Source organism: Dermacentor andersoni, chromosome 1, assembly GCF_023375885.2.
Source record: "Dermacentor andersoni chromosome 1, qqDerAnde1_hic_scaffold, whole genome shotgun sequence".
Taxonomy (NCBI): Eukaryota; Metazoa; Arthropoda; class Arachnida; order Ixodida; family Ixodidae; genus Dermacentor; species Dermacentor andersoni.
In genome coordinates this window covers 123,087,665-123,104,125 of record NC_092814.1, presented here as the reverse complement: position 1 = coordinate 123,104,125, position 16,461 = coordinate 123,087,665, and positions in this window count along the sequence as shown.

Sequence of the window (16,461 nt, the reverse complement as noted above, 5' to 3'; positions counted from 1 at the left end):
AATGTTGCTCCTTTTCACAGCCGAGAGAGATTGCTTGGACGCAGAGCAAGTAGTGCGGTGTATAAAACGTATGACTGCGCATTTTTTGGTGTTACGTCGGCTGCTGCGGGTCATGCTCACACGTAATAATTTCTTGCTACGCTACCACTATATCGCAAAAATTTAATTTTGCTATGAAGCACACGCACTTACATTTTACTTGCTTACTGTAACTAACGCACTACTTTTTGGCCGCGAACGCCGGCAGTGTGCGAAGTCGCTTCAGCACTCACAGAATGGCATAATTTTGAAAAATTACGCCATTAACTTTTTTTCTCTCACTATTCTGAATTAACAGTTTTGTGTTGATTAAAGTATTCTGTTAATTTCAGCGAGGCAGATCTCGTATGAACGAGCATGTAAGTCGTAATTCTGAACATAGCACAGCTGCTCCCTAGGCGGTTTCGAGGCACACAGTATCGTGGCTATATATACTGGCACCGTTGCTTCTTGAGTATCGCGTGTACGTAGGGTGCCTTTCAAATTTCTGCATTGGGTATTTCTGAAATCTTTATGTATGTCATGATATATGTGCTTTCATTGACTTGTTTCGTCGAATTTGACGCGGTCTCGTGCGCGTATTTCGAAATTTGACCAGCAGCCTCTGCATGTAAAGATGTTCGCGCGAACTCACGCGATGCCTCTTTTTATACTCCCGTTGCACCTCGAAAAAACTCCGTCCATTGCAAAGCAAAAAATAAAGACAGAAAAATAAACTCCCATAATTCCACGCAAAAATTCCGCTCGCACGGAGTAAAAATTCTACTCCGATCATACGGAGCATAATAAACTCCGAACCAGGGGGTCGCTAGAGGACAAGCATTATACTCCCACCTCGGAGTTATTTCCGTTTACAGTGTACGATTGGCGTGTAACACCCCGGGCAAAAAGGATGCTCAAAGACCATGCCTAATCGAAACGGAGGATGGATCCCTGATTTGCTATGGTTGTCTATGGTTGTCTATTTGCTATGGTTGTCAAACAGGACCCGTGGGTTGCCGCCAGAGGAGGCAAGCACGTGCAACGTCGCCTAGGAGAAAAGATCAGCCGCCCATCCCCGACCAAACTCAGTGCATGCCACGTGACGTTGACGTGAGCAAGATCCCGCCTACGTCTTTAGTGGGCCTATTTAAGTGGCCCCGCAATGTACTTTTTCAATTAATTCATTCTCTTCTTCTATATATATTCTTCACCAACCACTGAATAAAGAGTGCAAGTTTCGCACTAGAATTCGTCTCGTCCCTGCCTGGTCCTCATGGTCTACCGGACGCCTGTAACGCCTGTCGAGGTTCAACAAACAAGCGTCGCAACATCGGTGCACTGAGCGTCGTATTGAATTGTTCGCACGTCTATCGCTTATGACCGGAACTGTGTACGTAGACACACTGCTTACATAGCAATACGCAGCTGTATAAGTCAGCATGTCGAGTTTCAGCCAAGGAATGCCGGAGAAACCGCACAAAACATGCAATGACGCGATCGGCTATAGGCGACCGACAGCTAGACCCTGCCCATGCCTATCCCTCAACATTGCGGCTTAAAACCAGCGTCGCCTGAATGCAACGCAATGTTGTCAGCTTTACGCAAGCCCCCTATAGTCAATGTCAGCAGCTGCGATCGTCGTCACCGTTGACGAGGACAGCTGGTCATGACGACGATGCCCCCAAGCATCGGCAGGACAGCTGACTGCTGGGCGCGTCAGGATCAGTGGGCTCTCCGCCACGATAACAGCGCTGGCGCTTCTTCCTACCACCTTCCGTGACTCGGGCGTCAACTCACAACATTTTGGGGCTTGTAAGCCGATGGACAAGGTGGTTCACCATCGTTTTTACCTGCTCCAAAGTGGGGAAACATGGAGGTGGAATAAATGACATCTTGAATTGAGCTAATTGGTCACGCATTGTGAAAACTTTGGTTAAAAGCAATCGCAGTTTGTGTTCAACTAACTGCTCAACCAGTTGTCGGGCATGAGAACAGGACAAAGTGGTTGCCCAACCCGCGCTATTCTTCATGTCCGGTTCCCTAGGCCGGCCACCTGGGCGGGAATGCTTGCGTGGCACGGGACTGGGTGACGTGCGGTGTCGGTTCCTCTGGACCGGGGCCAACCTTCGAACGCGAAACAGCGGGCACTGCTCACATCCCGCACCATGCAGGAGCTACGCTTTCCCACGCATGATTCATGAACGCCATTGTTTGTCGTTCTTGTGGCTGTTAACCGGTAAAAATACAGCTCACATCTACTATGGGGGATTGGCAAAGAAATTGATAGATTGATCAAAGTGTTAATTGGAAATAAATTTTGATGACTGATGTAGAATAATTATTGTGGTAAGGCGAGATGGACATAATGAAATGCGAACAACAGCCGGAGTAAGAATCAGTACACAGTATTTGTCGTCTTCGCCACCGCACGGCACTCGGTCTTTTGTCTTTCTTCGTCCGATCCCGTCCGACGGACCACTCCACTTGCTACTTCCTTTTGGGGCGCAGCTACTGGCACCCGTTCCTGCGGCTTGCATCGGCGTAACCGAGCGAATAAGCACAGCCAAGGATAAAAGAGCGAATGCGGAGCGCAGCGCGGGATGAAAGACGCGAGAATGAAAGCGGAGGAGGAGGGTGCAGCAGAACCATAAGGCGGAAAGTGTAGGAGGAGGGTATGGCGAAAGTATGAAAAAAGCGTCGTGCGGCGACGATAGCTACGAAATGGCGCCGGAGTAGCGCGCGTCGTCTGGGAGGTCTGTCTGCGGCGGCTGCTGTGAATCGCGCCCACGCGTCACCCACCCGCTGCTTATCGCGATCTCCAGAATAGGGAGGCAATCGCGCCAAACATTGCTCCGTTCGCAACGTGCTGCACGGGACAGATTATCCGCGCCAGCCAATATATCGCGAAATGAAAGCACATACAGAGCTTTGCTCAAATTTCGCATTAGGGAGTATCCTAAGCGTCGGCGAATTTTTTCATCATGGTAACATCCAACACTTTAAAATATGGCAAATGTCACGCAAGGCACGGCTACACTTCGTGCTCACGGCACACATCCAGAGATATATAGCAGACGTTCAGGTCAGACGCGCACGTTCTCGGACTCATTGCCGAACAGCGAGAACTTTTCTTGGAGGCGGCTCTTAACGAACGCAAGCTTCCACCAAGGCACGCTCAGTGCGATCACCTGTCAAGGGGAAATCCAGAAGACTCAATACAAAGAAAGAAAGAAAGAAAGAAAAAGCATTAATGTCCAATTGAACGCTGCTGAGCGGTCCTGCGAGTTTCGCGCTGCGAGTAATGTGCCATAGCGGTACGGGCTGCCCAAGCCAGCAAGCAGCAGCAGCCTGCGGTGCCAACACCGTATGCGATCGACGTCCTGCGTGACGAGAGCCCAAGGAAGCACCAGCGGCCACCAAGGCCGGCAGGCTCGCGCATCAGCTAAGCTCAGACGGGGTGTGAGAGAAAGAGAGAGATAGGGACCGCGCTCTGGCTTTCGAGAGCGAGCGCGAGGGCGACGTGGCGTCGCGGCGATGCCCTGTCCCCTCACGCATCACCTGGCGCGTTTACGCGGCAGCAGGTGTTCTTTTTCGCCCGCTCTGCTCCGTCGAAGCGCGCTGTCGACGTGGCGTCGCAGCCAGTGGGAATTTAGGTGCCGTTTCGCTGCTCCAGACGACAGGCGCCGGATTTTTCTCTCAATGAGCCATTTGACGCTTTCGCATCAAGAAAGGGAGGGAGGAATGAATAACGCTACGCTGAGGGGGGGGGGGGGGGGGGGGGGGGCGTTAGCGAAAGAGGGAGTGTGAGGGGATGCTAACTCACTTGTTTTACTTTGTTGCGGTTAGCGCCTGGAGACACTGAAGATCACATGGCGAGACGCACATCATAACTACGGTGTTATTGTACCGTGCGAAAGCACTGAACGGCGCCAAAAGACGGTGACGAAACAAGTATACCAGGACAGGTGACCCTGTGTTCGGCCACAAATAACCACCGACGCCAAGTAACGTAAACGCACGACCTTTTCATACCCTTTGCAAAAACGAACAAGGACACATGCATACCCGTCATGTTGGTCCCTTGTAATTGTAATCATCTGCAGCTTTCAACCGGTCCTAAACCTGCTACCATCCAACCTAAACTTTGGAATACGTATCCTTTGCATTCGTCTTCTCCGCGTTGTCTTATAGTACGTTTTGTTTCGTTGTGATTTACTCGTGGATTCGGTGCTTACGGGTTCAAGTCTGCGTAGACGACTAGATTGGCTTGTCCCGAGACAGTGATCAGTTTTTCCTCGTCACAGTGAAACGAACCTGCTTCACAAGACGTGTCATGTCTTCCTCAATATTCACTGACTACGATTCGCGCAAATTCAATGATTCTACAAAATTTACGTTACTACACCGAACACAGTACAGGGGGCAGAACGCGCGTGGCAGTCGGATTCTGCAGGCTGCACTCAAGAACCGTGGCCTCAAGCAGGCAGGACAAGCACCTGGCTGTATTTGGGCAAACACCCACCTTGGCTCGCTGAGAGCGAACATACTGCATGACGCCTGGTGCCTCCGCCGAGCGGGTTATAGACAATCAGCGTTGAAGCGGACAAACACTCGAAGAGTCGAAGCTTACGAATAATGTATAGCGGGCGAAACGTCAAGAGGAAATAAAAATGGGGGAGCAAAAGAGGATTCCGCTGTTACTCAGCGACAGCTCGTGTAGCGCGACACGTGGCGGCTCAACCAGTTGAAGGATTCGCGCCGTGTCGTCGGCCACGCATTCGAACGCACGAAGGCGGAAACGTCGCCATTTATAAGAGCGGCGCAGTTGCGAACGCGAAGCCCGGTGGCAGGGGGCCCCGGCCACTTGCGTGCTTGTCGCAATGGGAAAGGAGGCGACAACGCGGGGGCGAGCGACTCCTTCGCGAACGGAGGGTGATTCGCAGTCGCATACGGAAAAAGAAGGAAAAGCGCGAGTCTGCGTCACGTGCAAAACAAAAGATGGGGCAAGAAGAGGATGAGCGAAACAAAATATTGCCTCGGCGAGACGCGCCTCGTCGGCGGAGGAGAGGAGAGACGGATCGGCGCGGAGTGCCTCGAGGCGGGTGGCAGAGAGGAACAGAAAAAGAAAAAAAAAAAATCCAGAATTTGTTTACACGAGCTCGTTGGTAGATAAAAAATCTCTCGCGAAGAGGCTGCTGCAGCGTCGGCGTGCCGCGGCGAGGTTTTGTCGGGAAGGGGGAGGGAGCTAGAGGCGTCTGTTTAAAAATAAAGTCGCGATCTGGGTAACAACGTGGTCACGTTCCTCATCGTCGCTTCCTCCTCCCTGCAAGCGCCGGAAAGAGAGCGGCTGCGGCGACCGGCACGCAGGCGGACACGGGCACCGCACGGGACCCGTGCACGCGCGCACGCACACACGCCTGCGCGGTAGCCTTGGCCACCGCCCGCTGCGACATCAAGAGGACGGTGACGCAGCCGGGCCGCGCTCGCTGTAAGCTTTGTTCACATGGAGAAAGGAAAAAATGCTCCGCAGGCAACCGACCGAGGGTTGCCAACAGTCACGTATTTAGCGGGACAGACACGACTTTAAGGAAATGTCCCCGAGTCCGACTTGACCCTGTCGGGACGGTCAAATGTCCCGACTTTCGTTTTCTTTTTCTTTTGCTGATTAACAATCGATATAACCCGATTTCCTCTTTCATAATGCCTAACAGCTCTGTCGTACATTCTTCTTTTTTGTCTTTTGTTGCGTTGTCAGAAACATAAAGGCGGTTTCGTTATTGCCCTAGTTTTAGTTCTGTTTTAGGCCGGTACCATTGACATTACTTTTATCTGTATTGGTAATGGCGTGTTATCCAGGTAACTATGAACCTTCCTTGTTCTGGTAGATGTAAAAAAAGAAAGAAGTCGCAGTCTTGCCCGAAAGGCGAAGCACCGATTGCGATAGCAAATTAGTAGGTGGCTATACGAAGTGAAGATAGTAGTTTTATCGGCCGTATCATACCGAAACCAAACAAACAGCCAGATGTACTGTCGAACATGCACCCTGTATCTCTCACACTCACTACGTGTAAGCCCTGACACGCATATCTCACTTTCTAGAAACAGAGGGTCGCTTTCATCCAGCACAGACAGGGTTTAGACCAAACCTTGGCACTCATGACAGCCTCCTTGTGAGTTAAAGTGTACTGCGTCGAAAGACAGTCAGTCGCGCAAAGCGACACCCGAGCTCGTGGCGGTGGACCTCCGTAAAGCTTTTGACACTGTGACGCATGAGCCAATCATCGAGGCAGCTGAGAGGCACGGAATCACAGGCCGCCACCTCAACTTTGTGCGTTCCTTTCTTCAAGATCGCACTTTTTCCATACGGGTAGACGGAGACGTCGGGAAGGTTTACCCAAACATAGTGGGAGTCCCACAAGGCTCGATACTATCACCCCTCCTCTTTCATTTGACTATGATAGGCCTGGCTGAGGGACTGGAGGCTGTTTCCGAACTGGGCTTCACAATTTACGCAGATGACATCACGTTATGGACTGCATCACGACCAATTGGCGAGCAGCAGGAGACCCTGCAGGCGGCACTTGACGTTATTGACCACTACCTGCCACAAACTGGCATGCGGTCATCTCCAGAGAAGACAACCTATGTGGTGATCCGAGGTTCAACGCAGGACGAAGCAGCCCTCATGCTCACTCTCGCAGGCGAAACGCTGCAGCGAGCGGAAAAATCAGTGCGCGTTCTCGGGATCCCTATTGACCGCACAGGCACCGCGGATGCGTGGCTCGCAGACTTTCGTCGGCCATGGCACAACACTATGCACCTCATAAAACGAATCTGTTTCCGCATGGGCGGTGCTGGTACCGACGTATGCCGAAAGCTTGTTAGTGCTTTGCTGACATACCGAGCGATATACGGAGCACGCTGTTGACCTGCTTGCTCGGCACTGGACACAGTTACAGGTACTCCACAGATCAGCTCTCCATGTTATCACAGGGCTCCCGAAACACACACGTGTCGAGGAGCTACATCGCTATGCGAAGTTGCCTCCCTCCGTGCAACCATCGAGGCATCGAAGGCAGGACACGAGGAACGCCTGAAGCACACCAGACAAGGCAGGACTCTACTGGCCTACATGGGAAAGGATATATCAACTTTTCCACTACTGCCATCCGACATTTCATCGTGGGATGACATTGCTGTCGTCTACACTACACCAACGCTCCGAAACATGGGCGCCTAACATGCGCACCGCCGGGCAGCATTCGCTGCGCATCATGCGCAGAGGAGGAGGAGGAGGAACTTTATTATTGCAGAAACTGTTGCGCGGTTTATTCCTGGGTGGTTCCCTCTGACAGGGCTCTACTGGCGATCGCGGCTCGCCGGGCCTGGTCGAGGGTCGCCAGTTGGCTTCCCAGGTCCAGTTCGGAGAGTCTCGCCTCCCAAGACCACGTAGTGAGTGTGTGTGTTGTGACTCGTGGCGAAATTGCGTCGCCCGGACAGTCGGTACATTCGTGTGTTATGTGCGCGAGTGTCGCTGTGTGGTTGCTACACCAGGGACATGTCCGGGACGTATAACTGTCTGGGGAGATTGCGTGTAGACGAGACAAGTGTGGGTATGTGTTAGTTTGCAGGCGGCGCCAGTCCCTTGCCTGGAGTTTATTGAGAGCTTTGTGTGGGGGAGCGTATTGCGTTCTTCCGAGACGTTGGTCCTGTAGTATTTGTTGACCTGTCGTTATAACTCGTGGGTCGCTCGTCGGTCTGTCGGGGGCTGAAGAACGGTGTGGTCTGCCGCTCGGCTAGTGAGACCTCGAGCTGCGCAGTCCGCCTCTTCGTTTCCCCGCAGGCCTTCGTGCCCGGGGCACCAGACGATACCGTGGGTCCATTCTAGTGAGCGACCCAGGATTCGAATGGCTTGTATAGGGAGCGTTCCATTCATGTATAAACGACACGCCGCTTGTGAGTCCGTAAGGACGCGGGCGGACCTTCCCTTGCTCTCGGCGTCGCGAAGTGCGAGAGAGATCGCTGCTGCTTCTGCTGCTGCGCTGCATGTGGCGCGGATGGAGGCAGAGACTACCAGGTTCCCCTGATTGACAACGGCGAGTGTGTATTTGGGCCCGCAACGTGGCGCCGAGGGATACGGGCTAGCGTCCGTGTAGTATATATCTGGGTCTCTGAAGCAGCGTTTGTGCAACATGCGGGCACGCGCTGCTCTTCTCTCTTGATTGTGGGTGGGGTGCATGTTCTTGGGGATAGGGTCTACTACAGTGTTCTCTCTAATGTGGTTAGTCAAGAGTTGTGTTTCTTCTTTGCAGTACTGAGGTGTCAGCGGGTACCCTAGCCGTTGAAGAAGGTATCTTTCCTGTTGAGTCTTGTTGAGGCGCTCTCTCTGCGCTATGAGCGTGGCACTTGCTAGCTCCTCAAAGAAGTTGTATACTCCTAGCGCTAGTAATTTCTTTGTGCTTGTGCTTGACGGTAGCTGTAAAGCCGTTTTGTACGCCATTCTTATGAGAGTGCCCATGCGCTCTGTCTCGCTTTTGCGCTTGACTTGATACGGGAGTGCGTACGTGACACGGCTGATGATGAGGGCTTGTACCAGTCTTAAGATATCGTCATCTGTAAAACCATCTTTGCTGCGCGCTACTCTGGCGATGAGTGATGCGGTGCTTCTTATAACGTGATTTAATTTCTCTGAGGCTACCTTTATGCCGTTGTTCTCCTGGACGTGCATACCTAGTAAGCGTGTGGTCGAGACGCGCTTCATAGGTTGCCCGGCAATCTCGAGATGTATTGGCGGGGCTCGATAAATTGGCGGACGTACCGCCAAGCCATGAACAAGTGTACACTGACGCAGCTTTCGACCCACACACCAGCGAGGGAGCAGTCGCCTACCACGTAGTGGGTTCTTGTGCGACACATTTTACCTTTACAACTGCTGATGTCCATGACCCAACGGAACTTGAACTCCGCGCAATACTCTGGGCATTAGATAGAATTTCAAGCACAACGCAAGCAAAACACATCGGTATATACACCGACTCTCAGTATGCGCTGCATGCCTGCAATTTGCGCCACACAGCATCATCGGATGTACTCCTAGTCAAGCAGGCATTCAGGCGTGCGGAGGCCCACGGGGTCACTGCAACACTTCATTGGATCCCTGGTCACCAGGGCATCAAAGGAAATGAGAGAGCCCACGAGGCGGCGCGCCCTTCTTTAGAACGGCGTCGTCTCCTGGGATCCTTCAGAAACCCTCACAACCAGCACAAGCAGCACGACAAATGGAGCCCCGTATGACCCAAACAGAGCTCTGAGAGCAGCAGCCAACCGACGTAAGAAGGAACTCCGTGCGAGTGTGCCCTCAGACCCAGACCAATCTCCCGCGGGTCTTCTCAGGTTAGGGCAGGTGCTGCTGCGTAGGCTCCGTTCCGGCTTCGTCCTCACACCGGATGTGCTGGAGCTGTGGCGGCATTACCAGCCACGCCGGAAAAGACACCCTCCATCTCCATCTCCCTCCTCCCTTCCATCGCAGGAACCTGGCCCTCCCACAGCCTCCGCGGACGAAGAAGCACCCCAAGCGCCACACAGGTGCCCTGACTGTGACATGGCCACGCGGCCATCCGCAGCCCATCTGTTTTGGGAGTGCCAGCGACACGCTCAGCAGCGGGACCACCACCTGAGTGGATTAGACTGGCAACTGGCTCGATGGATTCCGACAGGGTCATGCTGGACTCGCTCTTGGCTTTCGCCGAGGACGCGCAGCTCCTAGGACGGCTCTGAATACGCCTTCCCCCTCCTCTTCCTACTCCCCATTATAGGCCTTCGAACCATCCCTTAATAAATACATCTTGTAATCATCATCATCGGCCGTATGAAATTGTAATCATTGGCTTACAAACTAAATTAACAATAATGTGTAAGCGTGACTGAACGAGGCTGTAGAAAGAAACACGCACATACAGACAGCGCTGGATCTGTGTGTCTGTTTCTTTCTACGTCCACTTCAGTCGCGCTTACGCATTCAATCGTGGATTCAAACCAACTAGCCCACAACGTGTTTTAAAGGGCCCCTGAAACGGTTCGCACAAATTTTGTAGACGCTTAGGGCACAGCTTAAGTATAACATTCGCACCACAATTTAAGTGAAGCGTTGCGTATTAATGGAGCTACAAGCGATTACAAGTTACCCTCCTCCCTAGCCATGCTTTTCCTCCTCAACTTGTTCGCTGAGCGATCGAGGCTAAGCTCCGCCTTCACTGGTTCTGCGTCACGATGCGACGTCACATCGTCCACTTCCGGTTGTTTTGGAGCCCGCCCCCTCCCGCGCGAAACCTCTCCGCTAGCCGCTTGGCCGTCGACCCCAAGCGAGAGCTATCGAAACAGCGTGCGTTGCGAGCATTCTGTCGTAGCGCCTAACGTGTCTGGTATTTCGGTAATCGCACACTAGCCGAACGTTTCGACGGAACGGTGGAGGCATAAACTCAAGCTGATGAAGGAACTTTAGCGTAGATGTACGTGAGCTGCCTGATCGGTCTCCACGGTCCAGCCACCCGTTGGCGCAGAGCTTAACCAGCCAAAGAAAGAGCTAATATTGCTCTAACCAAGTGTAAGACATTTTAAACATTTACAAAACAACGTGTTAACGATTACACTATTGCGAAAAAATTACAAAAGCAGCAAAGAAGAATATATTTTGTTACTGGTACTGTGTGTGGTTGAGCTCTCTGCCACCAGGTGGCTGCACCGTGCAGACCCTTCACAATTCTGCTTCTGTTCATCCCCTGAAACGACACGCAAGGGGACACGGCCAGGTCCTGTCCCCTTGCGCTTGCGTTTACCCTAATACCGGACTCGCGAAACGCTATTGCGTTAGTAATCTTCCGGTGTAAAGTGACGGCCGAAATCGCGCAAATCCTGGCGCCGATCCGATAGTGGTAGTCCGATGCGCTGCAGCCAGTCTGCTCGTCTACTGGCTTGCAGAGGGACACGATGTCGCAGCTTGACATGTTGCAAGTCGCAGTCCACAACGCAACAATGTCGAATCATAGCACTCGCGAAAAGACAGACCGACACTGACGGCGGAGCTCTCGTCAAAGACGTAGCACGTTGTAACACAAGCAGACGACACTTCCTTTGTGTCGGAAGTGCTTAAGTGTAGTGAAAAATTGTTCTTCTGCATTCTCTTTATGTTACTTTCTTTTTATAAAAAACAAATTAACTAACATTCCAACTATTACGAACATCATTTGTTAACCATAAAGTTGGAAAAATTATGGTCAGCCAATCGGATAGCTCACCCCACTGACGTCATATAGGTGATTTCCGTCACATGGGTAGGGGCAGCTTAATATTCCGCCGAGCAGTGTGCTGCGATCGGCAGCGATATGTATTTTTAATACCTTATAATAAATTACACGCTTTACCCGGAGCACTTAAATGTGTCAATTAATGATCAGAAGGACCTACTCTAACGACTCAGTACGTTTGTAGAAAATCGTCAATATCTTTTCAGGGTCCCTTTAACTAAATTAAGAAGCACGGTGTCACGTGCGCACAGGTAAACACGAACACATCTTGCTCGATGAGCGCAGAAACTGTCAAAATACTGGAGTGAGGATTCGCGCCAGCAGCAGCGATCGAATTGACCTTCGTGCATCTCTCGCTTCAACGCGAATGAAACGTCGAACGCACAGCGCATACGAAGTTACCGGCACTACGCGCATTCTGCAACCATCGCAGATCGCTTTGAAGATGAGGCCTGCGCAGGCGCGTACTTTGGTCACGTCGCAGATCGCTTTCAATATGCGGCGCCTGCACGGCCGCGCCGTAATGATGATGAAGCAACTTCTACTGGCCCCGAAATAAATCGGTGGTGCACGCAGGCACCAGATGGGGTGGTTCCCTAGTTACGGGACCCATATGTTTCCAGCAGCTCCTGGCCCCTGTCCGTCAGTGCGAGCTGAATCGGTAAGGCGGGGCTGGATAACAAGGTCTCCCATCGCTCAAGGGGTTGGGGATTGGGCGTGTTGGTGGGAAGGGGAGGAGGGAGGGTCTTGAGTTCTGTGCACTCTGCCAAGACGAGCGGCAGGGTGCCCTTTTCTCTTCTGCAAAAAGGACAGAGCATATCGTATTCCGCAGGGTACATGCGGTTCATCAATACGGGATGCGCAAGCGATCCCGCCTGCGCTCGACGCAGGATCGTCTGTTGTTGCCTGGTGAGTTTGGGGTGCGGTTCTGGCAGTCTGCACCTTTCCTCTCGGTACATCCGGGTAATGTCCCGAAAGCTGGTAACCGGATGCGGTAGCTCTCACGGCTCGTGCTCGGCCCGGATTGACATTTCTCGGGCATGGTAGTCGGCGATGGTGTTGCCTGCTACCTGCGAGTGAGCCGGGACCCACACGAGCTCTATGGCTCTTCCCGGAGGCTTGTGCTTGGCTAGAATGGCTCGGGTCGCGGAGGAGATTACCCCCCTGCGGAAGCTTCTGTAGGCTTTCTTAGAGTCGGTGACTACGGTGTCCACGCTCGGCTGTGCGAGTGCGAGGGCCACGGCCGCTTCTTCGGCAACTGCGTGGTCTGTCGTCTTCAGGGACGCGCTGACGATCAGCCTGTCTTTTGATGTAATCACCACCGCTGCACGGTCACTGTGTTTTCGGAGGGAGGCGCCCGCGTAGAGGACCCTGGGGTTCTCTTCCAGCTTCCAGGCTAGGGCTTTGGCTCGCGCGGTGCGCCTCTCGTCGTCCTTGCCCGGCGTCATGTTCCGGGGAAGGGGTTTTGTCTGAATAATCATTTTCCAGTCTTCCGGAAGGGCCGTCTTGATGGGTACTCGCTCGATCTGCCATACTATCTTGCGTAGGACGGCTCGCCCGGGTTCCGTGTGACTGAGCCGGATTCTCTGATTAGAGAGGTGGGCTTCGATGAGCTCCTCCACTGTGTTGTGGGCGCCCATGTCTAGCAGTTTTTGCGTGGACGAGTATATGGGCATGCCCAGTGCTTGTTTCGTTGCTTTACGAAGCATCGTGTTTAGGGTGTCCCTATTCGCCTTCGTCAGCTGGAGATACGGGGCGGAGTAGGTAACCGCAGCAGCCGCCACCGAAGAACACCCCTCCCCCCCTCCCTCGCCTCACACCCGTGCCTCGCGCGCAACGGGAGAGGGCGCTCTTCATGCCTTAAAGCTAACTTAAAGCCCCTTAAACTTCGTAAAGTAGTGCCATGCTTTGAGGAATGCCGCCTGCTCCTCGCGCGCTGTGGCCGAGGCCGACGCCGCGTCGCTATTGGCCTAATAGCATCACGTGGGCCCTCGTACCGTGCATCAGCGCCATTTTTGCTCGAGAAGCATCTACGGAGTGGCGAGGAGCGCATGTTGGCGCCGTTGCTACGCTCGAGCAATGTAGGCGGCGCCACGGTCGAGGATTGAGCGTGAAAGAGAGGAGAAACAAGGAGGAGTGAAGGCGGAAGAGGAGAGTGTCGCTACTTTACGAAGTTTAAGGGGTTTTATCCTGCCTGCCTTCCTCGCTCGCACACGCTAGATTGATCCGCGTTCGCCGGCTCACCCTCGCACGCTTCTCTCGCACATATGCCATACAGGGCGCGGCGACGATCTTACCGCCCTTCGACTTTATACGGAACCTCACGGCGACGGCAACGGCAGTAATGCGCCTGAAGTGCCCATATATTGCTATCGCAAGAAAATATAAAACTTTGCTACACCTAAAGACTGGCGGCTCCTGGCACTGACAGAATCGGTTGTCGCAATCAATGGTCGTCCCTCGTACAGCACGCAGCAATACAGGCCTATCTTTTACATCCAAAGAATGCCGTTTGTGACGCGTGCTTCCTTGCGTACTCGCGGTTTGATCTCCGTAAATGAAACGAAATGAAGTTGTGATGCTTACGATATCGTAATGATTTCTTGTATTAAATATTACAGACAAAAAAGCCTGTTTCTTACTCTTTTTTTTTCGTTAAAGATCCATCGAGCTAGAAAAGCTACTTCTGCTTTTACAGTGTACTACAAATACAAATACAAAAACTAAACTCCTGACCTAGTTGCGTTGCTTCACTGTTTTTTTTCTCTCTCTCTTTTCTTTACTGCGCCGCCTCCGGTTAGGGGCGGCTTTTACGAAAGCCTACTCATTTCTCATTGGAATGAGAGACACACCCATGTGTGATTGGTGCAGCTGTGGAAAGAGAATCGAACACGTGTTCTGTTTTTTTGTCATCGTTATTACGTCGAACGCGACGTTCATCCGGCTCTGTTAAACCATTTAAAACCCAGACCATTTCTGAGGAGATTATTGGACCATGCGTCGCAGACCCACAAAACAACGCGGGCATTACTGCAGTTTGTGAAATCGGCTGACTTCAGTGACCGGTTGTATATGTTTGATAGGCAGCCCCACTTGTTCATAATGCTATTGCCTCCCTCCTCCTTTCTTTCTCTATCTTCATCCCTTTATCACCTTCTTCCAGCGTAGGGTAGCAAACTGGGCCCGTGCCTGGTTGACCTCCCAGCCTTTCCTTTCTCTTTTCTATCTCAACCGTTTCTGTACAGTTGCAGTTTACTGAGTGAGTGGTAACATATGTGGAATCTAGTTCTTAACTACACGGTTAGCAAGCACTTCGGGCTTTTTTTCTTTTGCGAGCGTGAGAAAACTTCCGAGACAAGATGTAATCGTCGGTGTCGATGCGCGCAACACCTACACAGCACCGGGAGAAACTGGCACGGAATCGCTGCGTGCTCAAATACGCCGTTGTAGATGTTCTGAATTCCAGTATGTATATTAACCAGCAAGACTACCTCTCATGTTCTCGTCGAACTACGAGGTTTTTTTTTCAGTATAATCTGCTATTTCTTTGAGCAGCCACTGCTTACCATTTGCAACCGCTGTTACGATCGGCCAGCGGGGGTAGTGACCTTCTAGCCTCTCCTGCACCGCTGTGACGAATCGCTTCGTGAAGCTAACAGAGCTAACGGAGACACCTTCGGTGACATCAAGACGAGACACGTTTGGAGGATCGAGTGCTGTTTGTTCCCTGTCGCCGTCACGGTCCAATGGGAGCAAAAAAGCTCCTGGAAAAGGGTGTTCTACGGCGTATTTTTTGGCCCCTCGTAAAGCAAAAATAATCTAAATAAAAATGAGGGAAAGCCGCACCACCAAGGTATAGCAGCTTTAAGCCAATCAAAAATAAATGAAGAGGGGTAGAAACCCAAAATGTAATTTGAAGTAAAGCCAATTATTAAGAAAAAAAAACCGAGGTATACCAACAGAGAATGTTTATGCATACCAGGAGGGGATAGGACAGCGGAGGACTTGTCTGCATCGGCGTGGGACGGGTGAGGCCTCGTTGCGTCCAATTTGTATTGAGTAGGAGGAAAAGGGGGAAAAGGAACTAGGATGTCTTGAGGTCGTGGTCCAAGGAAGCCAGCAGGTCCATCAGGATTCCGAAAAGCAGTGCAGAGTTTCCGGTAGACCAGACTGCACCGGCCTGGAGGAGTATTGGCATAACCGAATGGTTCCGGTAGGGGTGACTTGACATCAGGGGTGCGATCTTGTACGCGTTCCAAAATAGAACGGAGGCGGTTCGTTCCACCGAGCCAAATACGATTCGTCAATTTGAAATGTGCTGAACGCCATGACGTCAATTGTGACGTGATATCTGCTGTCAATCATTCCGTGTCGTCTGCTATCGGACGAACGGAACGGAACATACCGCCTATTTCGTGACGTAAAGAACGAACCGCCTCCGTTCTATTTTGGAACGCGTACAAGATCGCACCCCAGGCAGCAGTGGGGTTGCAGAATCCACTGGACTGCAGGTCAACAGAAAATCTGCAAGAAAGCTGAAAATGTTGTCAGGCATGTTGAGTAGGTGTATCTAGGGCACAGAGAAGGATGGGAAGAGAAGCTAAACTGCCAAAAGAAGAAAGCAGCCATTCCGTCCATAGTGTCCCCGGAGACAAGCTCCACCTTGGTTGGCATAACCAAGGACACTATAGGACGAAAGGCGAAGGGCAAGGTGGAAGGGATATAAAGTGGAGAGAGGGAAAAAGGAGAGGGAAAGGAAACCGATTAAGGAAAAGGTATGATTGTAGAAAGAATTAGGAGGAGTCCTGGAAAGTGAACGATGAAATGATTCGATATAGACGAATAAGAAGTGCACGCTTTCTTTGATCTGTAAGAAAGGAGAGGTAATGATCAGGTGTAGTGGTAGAGGGGAGATTCTCTTTAAGGGGATTAGCAATGTGAGATGTAAGGGGACCGTCATTGAAGTAGTGAAGCAAGTCTGTGCAAGGATTGCCACAGGCACAGTTACTGTGCCTGTGGCACTGTGTTACTGTGTTCTACGGCGTTTTCTCACGGACTCCCGTAACCGCCACAGTCGTTTGACACACGTTCCAGCTAACTGCTGGGTCATCTCAGGAACCAAGACGCGCCAGCTTGA